General features: G+C 29.7%; 1 pseudogene; it reads right to left on the bottom strand.

Annotated features, from left to right (window-relative positions):
• Positions 1 to 1,466: 1,466 nt before the first annotated feature.
• LOC145813214 (F-box protein At1g47056 pseudogene) lies at positions 1,467 to 3,491 on the bottom strand (annotated as a pseudogene).
• Between the last annotated feature and the right edge of the window lie 6,221 nt (positions 3,492 to 9,712).

Genomic DNA, 9,712 nt, shown 5'->3' on the forward strand with positions numbered 1-9,712 from the left:
GACCCGCTCGAGCGGAGAACACGACGCTCGAGCACCAATAACAAAAATCTGGACACGCTTGAGCGCAACAAGTCCCGCTCGAGTGCCAAGACACAAGAATAAAGCACATCCGCTCGAGCGCAAAAACCAGTCCGCTCGAGCGTAGATTTCTCCCTCCTATAACTTATACTCTGGAAGTACTACCCGCTCGAGCGCCAACCGACCCGCTCGAGCGCCACCGCTCGAGCGTCAACAAACCCGCTCGAGCGTAAAAATCACATCTGCAGAAGTTTTGCAGGAACACGAAAATACTGGAAGTGTGCAATACCCGCTTGAGCGCAAGAAGACCCGCTCGAGCGAACCGCCCAAAAACTGAAGAACAAGGAATTGAAACCAAGGCCTAACCAACCTGTAACAACCTTCCTCAAAACATCCTAAAACTCAATCAAGGGGAATTAAAGGACGACAACGAGATAGATACCACTACCACTTCACGGAGCCGAGTCCGGAATACAACAGAACAGTAAAGGGACAACCAAGATCGCTATAGGTGTTATGTATAGCTATTAATAAGTTGATTTGTTGTTGAATAGATCTTATAATAATTAATGATATTTTTTATTAAATATTATTAAAAAATGTTACTAATTATTAATTTTCAGTAACAGTTTAAAAATTTTGTCATAAAAAATATCACTAATTATAAGTTTTAGCGATAATTTTAGAAAAAATTGTCACAAAAAAACTAAACTTTCAGAGACAGTTTGAAAATTTTCTCATAGAAAAATGTCACTAATTATAAGTTTTAGCGACAAGTTATAAAAACCGTAACAAAAAAGTTATTAATTAACAATTTTTAGCGACATGCAAAAAATCGTCACAAAAATTTATTTTTAACAACTATTTTATTAGAACTTATTTTGAATAGGACTTCATGGAAATTAAGTCAACTATTAGGACCTATTGGTATTTTACCTTATAAATTAGGAGATGTTTTTTAGGGTCCTTGATATTAAGATTTTATTGCATAAAGGCTATCCAATACTTTCATAATATCTAAGGTCTCTTAAATCGATCCAGAGAAAATTTGATTCAGAAAATTTCTCGGGACACTCCAGAAAAATTCTCTCTAAACCAAAGAAATTTTCCTTATTACATGCACAGAATTACTCTAGGTTCAAACCAGAGAAAATTAAAATTTCTCTGAATTCAAATTAGAGAAATTCATAGAAAATTGAAAATTTCTTTGGCTTTATTCACAAATTTCTCTAGCTTTGTTCAAAGAAAATTGAAATTTCTCTGATGTTGTTCACAAAGAATTTCTCTGGCTTTCTTCACAAATTTCTCAGTGAAGAAAGCCTCTATCTTAGCTTATCCAACAATTCTACTCCAAAATTTATACCTATCAAAACAATTCACATAATAACCAACTAATCACAGAATTCAAAGACCATCCATATAGTGAAACAAATTGAAAGTAATATCTTCTAGAACTCAGTCATATGATCAAAGTCACAATTCGAAATAGCCAAAAGACCAGCATCACTCACCTGAAACCTCTCCAAATGGATTTCAACCAAAGAGTTATTTTAATTTGCGATCATTTCCAAAAGCCTATCCCAATCACCTAAACATCGCAACAATTTCAAAGTTTTCAGACTCTTCGCTCCTACGATGAGCGGTCCAAAGCATTGTCCATTGTAGAGCTCCTTGAGACATATGGTTTTCAGAGATGAAACAACGATGCCGGGACCAATAGGCTCAGCGACAGTGGCCATGCCTCCGCTGTTGTTGATACCACGGAGGCGCTTGACAGAGAGCTCTTCAAGAGAGGTGTTTAGCCCCAAGGTTATGCAATTCTAAATTTCTATTGATTTTGATTATGACAAATATTTTAAACTTATTTTGTTATTTGAAGTTTTCAAAATAAAAATATAAAAAATTGTGCTTCATAAATTCTAGAAGTCATATGACTCAAAAGTATCATTTTTAATGATTTTTGGGGCTTCAAAACATGAGCATCAAAACTTGGTTGCAAAACTCTATCTATACTTAAAACAAGTCTAAGGGTCGACACCAAGATGGCAAAGGTCGACACCAGAATGAGGCTCAAAATGCACAAGTGTTCTAGCTGCAAGAATCGACACCAAGATAGCAAGGGTCGACACCAAATTTCAGAATGCAATTCAACAGCAAGGGTCAACACCAAGAACTACAAGGGTCAACACCAAATTTCAGAATGCAATTCAGTAGCAAGGGTCGACAACAAGAAAGATAAGGGTTGACATCAGAGACATTTGAGACTCAACACAGAGAAGAGAGAGAAGCAAATAGTCGACACCCAAATCTGCAGGGGTCGACACCTGTAATATCTGGGTTTAAAAATTCAACCTACCAAATCAGATCCAAACTGTTGCAGATCATTTCTCAATCTCTTTTTCAGAGTTTTGTGCATAATATGTTATCTTTTCTGACCTCTGAACAGATCTTCTGGAACCATACCCCTCCAAGAAGTTGACCTATGAAGAAGAGCATTAAATAAAAACCATGTGCATTAAATGATCCTTCCCTTCCCAAGACCTGTCCACAGTCTGCAACTCACCATACTCTGATCAAACAACAGCTGGAATATATCATGCTTAATTTTCTTCAACAACTAGAAATTTCAAAACCTCTCTCTTTCCAACGATGAAGCCATTAATGCTATTAAGATAAAGCTCTTCCTGTTCATTCAATACACTCTTTGAACACAACAAGCCTAGTGCATTCAAGAGCTTTTATTATACTCCATTTGTACTTCCACTTTCATATTTGAGTGAGACTTAAATTACTTGAGAGCTTACATTTTCATATCCATCTCTTGTGAGAGAATATTTGTAAAAGATGACAGTTGTACATCTTATTCTTGCACCTTATTTTCTGAGTGACACACCTGTAAGGTAAGGCATTTAGTTGGGAAGTCCTCAACAGATTGAAGTAAGTCCTTGTAAAATCCATAAGCTAGGTGAAGCTTGGTGGTGCATCTATTCATAGTGAAGAAATTCTCAAGAAGGTGTCTTGAGGAGTGGACGTAGGCCGGTGAGCCGAACCACTATAAAATCCTTGTGTCAAGCTCTTGTTTCCTTTTCTTTCATTTTCTATGCATTCATTTATCATCTTTTTAATCAATTAGTCTTTGCTAATTTATTCTTGGACCAAAATTTTAAATTATCCTATTCACCTCCCCTCTTGGGTTGCCTACCTACATAACAAGAGGAACAGTGATCGAGCACTGCGTTTATGCCTTTGGCTCTGAACATGCAGGATCCAAACGAGAACTTCTTTAAACCCTTGTCGTTCTTGGCAAAAACGGCCATGCCGAGGTCGATGCGCTCGCGGTAGCCGCGAAGCTTGAGGTGCGTGAGGTTAACGCAGCAGAGCGAGATGAGAATCAGGGCATTGTCATCTAGGTTGACGAATTACCGGTTGCATCAGAGAGCGAGCTTTGTGACGGCGTCAAAGCAAGAGAAGAGAAAGGGAATGAGAGGAAAAGAGAAATGAGATTTGATTTGAGAGAGTCAAATTTCTCTGTGATATATAGGTGTAAGGTTGAGCGACCTTAGACATCACAAAATAATATTGTGAATCTCTTTCATTACTAAAAATGGGAAAAGGGATCTTAGACTAATTTTCTCTATAAATTATGGGTAAGAAATACATTAGTATTGATTTTTTTTTTTACCAAGATAAGGGTATAATTAATGAAGTTAATTGGTGAAAAATCCACTATTATCATCGTATCTTATTTGGTTTAACAAAAAAAAAAGGTTTAGTACACTTTCTACTCTTAAATTATTGTTAAATTATTTATTTGGTCCTTAAATTATCAATTAAATCTATTTAGCCCCTAAAGTATATAAATTAAAATCTATTTAATCCTTAAACTATCGATTTAATTTATTAAATCTCTAAAATATTTAATTCAAATCTATTTAGTCCCTAAAAAGATTACAAAAATAAAATATATACCCATATGTATTATAAATTAATAAAAGACCCTCCCCAATTAAGATTTTGTTATAGAAAAATCTTTTAAATTTTTATTTTGTTTTTAAAATGTATATTGTTTCGTTGTGTGTTTAAATTAATATTATAATCTAATTTTTTAGTCTTGCATATTAAATTATATGAATATTAAATATATTGAAGAAGTAGAATTAGATAATTTAAATAATAACACTTCTCTACAAATAGTAAGAGAACAAAACAATACATTAATTAAGTGACAAAGAGAATTTAGAGAAAAATTTAAAAACAATCAATTAAAAATTATAAACGAAATCTGGCATAAAATATTAGATAAAGGCAAGCACGTATTCATTGTAAAAGATAAAAAAGAAAATACTATAGATAATTATCTTTATCCTTATAAAAAAAATTCAATATATGGATTAATGCCCTCTTTTGAAAAACAGAATCAAAATTTAAGGTTTTTTTGAAATAAAATTTTAACTAGATAGAATCATTTACTAATTTATAATATTTATGGGTTTATATTTTATTTTTATAATCATTTTATGGACTAAATAAGTTTGAATTAAATACTTCAGAGACTTAATGGATTTAATTAATCGATAGTTTAGGGACTAAATAAATTTTGATTTGTATACTTTAAGGATATAATAGACACAATCGATAGTTTAAGGATTAAATAAACAATTTGACGCTAGTTTATGGGTATAAAATGAATGAATCCCAAAAAAAATTGGTGGTAAATGACATGAGTTTGAAAAATGACTGAAAAAGTTGTGACACTTCAAAGGTTAATGAAAAATTGTTGAAAAGTCACTAGTGGACGGCATATGGCAGTTGGCTATTGTTGGAGATGAGGTGAACAAAAAGATTAATAGATAGGTGATAGGACTACAAAGAAGTGACATTTGGACAAATAGTTGGAAAAAAGATGACACGTGTACAAATAAGTAATATTTAAATAGATAAGTAAGTTTTAAACTAATAGATATCCTTTTGGACAGATCAATTTTCTTTTCACTCAAAAAGATTTAAACTTAGAACCTATTAATCAAAAAGTTTAAAAAATGGAGCTCTGGTGTGCTACCAATAATAAATTGTATATAAATTTTTTTTAAGCACTAATAAAAATTCAAATTTTGACAATAGTATTATAATAATATACATGTGTTTAGTTTCAATTTTTTAGAAATTAAAATTTTTGTTTTTCATATTTTTTTATTTTTAGTGAATATTTTTATAATTTTACACAATTTTTTTTTTTTTTTGGATACACCTTACGTAGATGTATCTAAAATATAAAATATTTGTAAAAAAATATTTTAAAAAATCAATAAATACACAAGAATACGAAAAATGTATTGAATTCTCATTTTTTTTTTTTTTACATTTTTGATATTTAGTGAATTTTCTAGAAATTTTTTTTTCCACAAATATTATACTTTTTAAGTGTATTTATGTTAGGTGTATCTAAAAATTAAAAAAATTGCGTAAAATATTAGAAAATTCAGTGAAAACAAAAAAATACGGAAAACAAAAAATTTTAATTTTCTAAAAAATGAATTCTGAAAATCCAAACCAGACAATCTGATAACAACTATGAACAAAAAAAAAATTATAAACCTTACTTACACATGTTGGTTACGTTTATATTAAAAAAAATTTATTTATTTTATAAAATTTTTAAAAATTATAATAAAAAACTTTTTTTTGTTTTTGTTTTAAAAAAATTGTAAATAGTTTACAAAATTCACTAAACACAAAAAAATAGTTTCACTTATTTAATTTTTACATATTTATTTTTAAATTTTTTTCTCTTTCTCTTACCTTTTTTTTTTCAACCACCAACCATTACTCATCTCTATAGGCTACATTACTGATAAACTCCACCACCAACCACTTTCCGCCATTACCTGTACCACCAATAATCATATTTGGCCACCACCTCTTGTTGAAAACCACATTTAGCTACCACTTTAGGCGACCAACCAGTCACCATTTCCGACCATCGACAATCACTTTCGCCAACTACTTTTGTGGCCAACAACCACCTCTGGTTACCACCAACCATCTCCCATGGCCAAAAACTACCTCTTGCCACCATTTTTAATTGTCGACAACCACCTCTCATAATGATCTATTTTTATTTGTTTTCAAAATATATTTAAAAAAAAAAAAACCTGTGTATCAACTATATTTTTATTTTCGTTTTTACTCAAAATTAATATATATATATATATATATATTTAATATTGTTTTATACACTAAAAACAAGAAATTATAAATGTTATCATACAGCACCATAACATTACTCAAATAAAAATTTTCAAGTTTATATAATTTAGGCATGTCCATTCAATTACACAGTCATGTATTTCAGAGAAATATTATAAATCTAATCACAATAATGTGACAAGAAAGTTGGGCATTATATAGTTAGGTATGTGATAAATCAAAAGTTGATATTTATTGTGTCATTTCACTGTAGATCAAATTTAAAAAACCTTTTTAAGAGTCCTAAACATTTTTTTATTATTTTATTCTTTTTTTTTATACTATATTCATTAATAAATAGACAGATAACATTTGATGTTTATAAAAAACTCTCACATTAGTCAATCTTTAGTTTTTCCTCAAAATTTTACTCAAATTTATAAATTTGAGTCACAAAACAGTCATGCAAAGTTTTAGTTAAACATTTGAGTCTCTTTGATTTAAAGCAAAAAATTGAGTAAAATTTTATTTGCTACAAATTGAGTCCATGAAATATTTAAATATAAGTTTAATATAAATTTAAGTAAATGAAAATGCTCCTTTTCTGCATAATAAAAAATAAAAATAAAAATAAAAATTTGGCATATTAAACATATACCTTCTGAGGTTTATCAAAAATATAGATTATTCCATCACACTCGGGAAATTCTATCCAATCTTTTGAGATTTTCAATCATGTAACAAATGACATTTTTCGTCAATCAACCTTTAACTAACAGAATCTATAATATAAGAAACAATTTTTTATTTTAAATGTTTATATTAATTTTTATGAAGTTAAAATTTTTATTTTATTTTTTATTGGTTCTACTCTGCTTTCATTATTCCTCATTTTTTCTCAACTAGTAACACTATTCTGGCCCCGTTTGGTAGAGTTATAGAAAATGATTATAGATTATAGCTTAACAGATTATAGCTTATAGCTTATAATTGTGAACATAAGTTGTTAATCTGTTTGGTGCAGTTGTAAGATTATCGATTTAAGCAGCAGAGTAGTTTTGGTTGATAAGTTGTAAAATAATTTTTTGCTGTGTAATTGTCCTTTTTGCCCTTATATGATATAAAAATGATTATTTTGCCATTTTTTTCAATTTTAATTTAAAAAAAATTATTTCATTAACAAAAGTTAATATAATTAGTATTACAAAAATTATTATTTTCATTTTTTCATTATAAATTAATTAGTATAAAATTATTTCATTTTTTCATTATAAATTAATTAGTGTCAATTAATGGCTTATTTTCATTTTTTCATTATAAATTATTATTTTCATTTTTTTCTGTATAAATTATTATTTCCACTTTTTCATTATAAATCAATTAGTATAAAATTATTTCATTATAAATTAATTAGTGTCAATTGATGGCTTATTTTCATTTTTTCATTATAAATTATTTTTTTCATTTTTTCATTATAAATCAATTAGTATAAAATTAATTCATTATAAATTAATTAGTGTCAATTAATGGCTTTTTTTTTCTCATTATAAATTATTATTTTCATTTTTTCATTATAAATCAATTAGCATAAAATTATTTCATTATAAATTAATTAGTGGCAATTAATGGCTTTTTGTAATCAATTAATACTAAAATTATTAATTAGTATTAATTAATATAAAATTTATTTTAGTAATGGCTAAAATGCTTAATTATTATTATTTTTTTATTAAAAAAATACTAAAAACCTCGAGAAAAGAGAAAAAAAAGGTGAAAACTGTAACGCCCCAAATTTCTAGCCCAAATGATAATGCAACAATCATGACTCTCTTAAAGGAAAACTAAATATAATTTCCCATACTTGCATTACATAATAATAATAATAGTTCCTCATGCAATATTACATTGATTCAGCAAGTAAATAACCAAATAAGCACCCCCAAGGGTTTACAATCTTCCAAGGCTTAAGCTGTAACGCCCTCAAAATAATACATATAAACCCAACATTCATGATATACAAAGACAAGAGAATAAAACATATTTCCATTCATCAGAGTATTCTTTACAAAAAATATTACATGTTGACAACAAAAGTAAATGCCCTACGAGCTTACAACTTTCCAAGCCAACACTTAGTTGCAAAAAAATTAGTACTAACTTGAATACACATTAAGCCCATGGCTTGAATTTTCATGTAATATAAAAAAGAAAACAAAAATAATCAAAAGAGTCTTCAACTCCCAAGACCTCCCAAGCTACGTCCTTAGGGGTGGCATAACACTTGAACCTGAAAATGATGTCCCATATAGGGTGAGCCAACGCCCAGTAGAGAAATGTTAAACATAATATGAGCAATAATTAAAACATTAGCATTTGATAAATGTTTAACTCATACAACAAACATATATATATATATATATATCTCTGTCCACTCCATTACCCAAACCAATTCAAAGATATGGTTCTCAATTCATCCAGACAGTTTATAACGAGCCTCCAACTCATATGAATAACACTTCAATAATTTAATTTCAAATGAGACTACAACTCATATTATGATCATTTCAATACTTCAATTCATCTACGTTACGCAAACGCAATTAGGATTTCGGGACTTTCACCCTGGACACTCCGGCCAACTTAGTTATCACTGGAGTCCATCCCCTATCTCCTCCCAAATTCGGTTTAGGAGTCCATCCCCTATCTCCTCCCAAACCGTGGAGTACATCCCCTATCTTCTCCCAAACAACATACTTATACAATGTATTTAAACACTTATCATATACAATGATCAAGCAAAGCACATATTCAATGTGTTATTTCATCCGTCATATTCGATGACATACTCATATGATTAGTTTTAATTCACCTAATCATCATGCAGTGTCTACAACAATCAAGGCTATCCTCCACCGATAGCCCAAAACATTTATTTCCAAACAGATAATGAATTATCCAACAGATAAATTATCTACAATCTCAAAGGTGAGTGATTAATTAATCCAACTCCACCATTAAATCTCATAATTACTCAATTTCATTATTTCCAACTCAATTTCATATTTTCATAACTTTCACAAATTAATCATACCAATTAATTCATAACAAATAATTAGGGCTTTTCTCCCCCTTTTCTCAACATTGACCCAAATGTCTAGATATCATCAATAACATCAATAACCTCATTTTAAGACCCAAAATACACAAGTATGGGTTAAAAGAACAAAACCCCTCTTTGTACATTTTGAAACCCTAACACCCAAAATTTCTCAACTTCAACATTTAATCAAAATGACTACAAGTTTATGTCAAAGACCATAAATATGAATAGTTATCCCTACCTCAAATTCCGAAGCTCAAAGGAGAAGAAGGAGGAAACTCGAAAGTGCTCCAAACCCAAGGATTTTCGGATCAAAATGTAGCCCGCACCAAGCTCCACACTTTTTACAAAGGGACTAGGGTAGAAGATCACTAACACTAGATGATTTCTTAGAGAGAAGATGTATTC

Source organism: Camellia sinensis, chromosome 15, assembly GCF_055761805.1.
Source record: "Camellia sinensis isolate YWXY chromosome 15, ASM5576180v1, whole genome shotgun sequence".
Classification (NCBI taxonomy): Eukaryota; Viridiplantae; Streptophyta; class Magnoliopsida; order Ericales; family Theaceae; genus Camellia; species Camellia sinensis.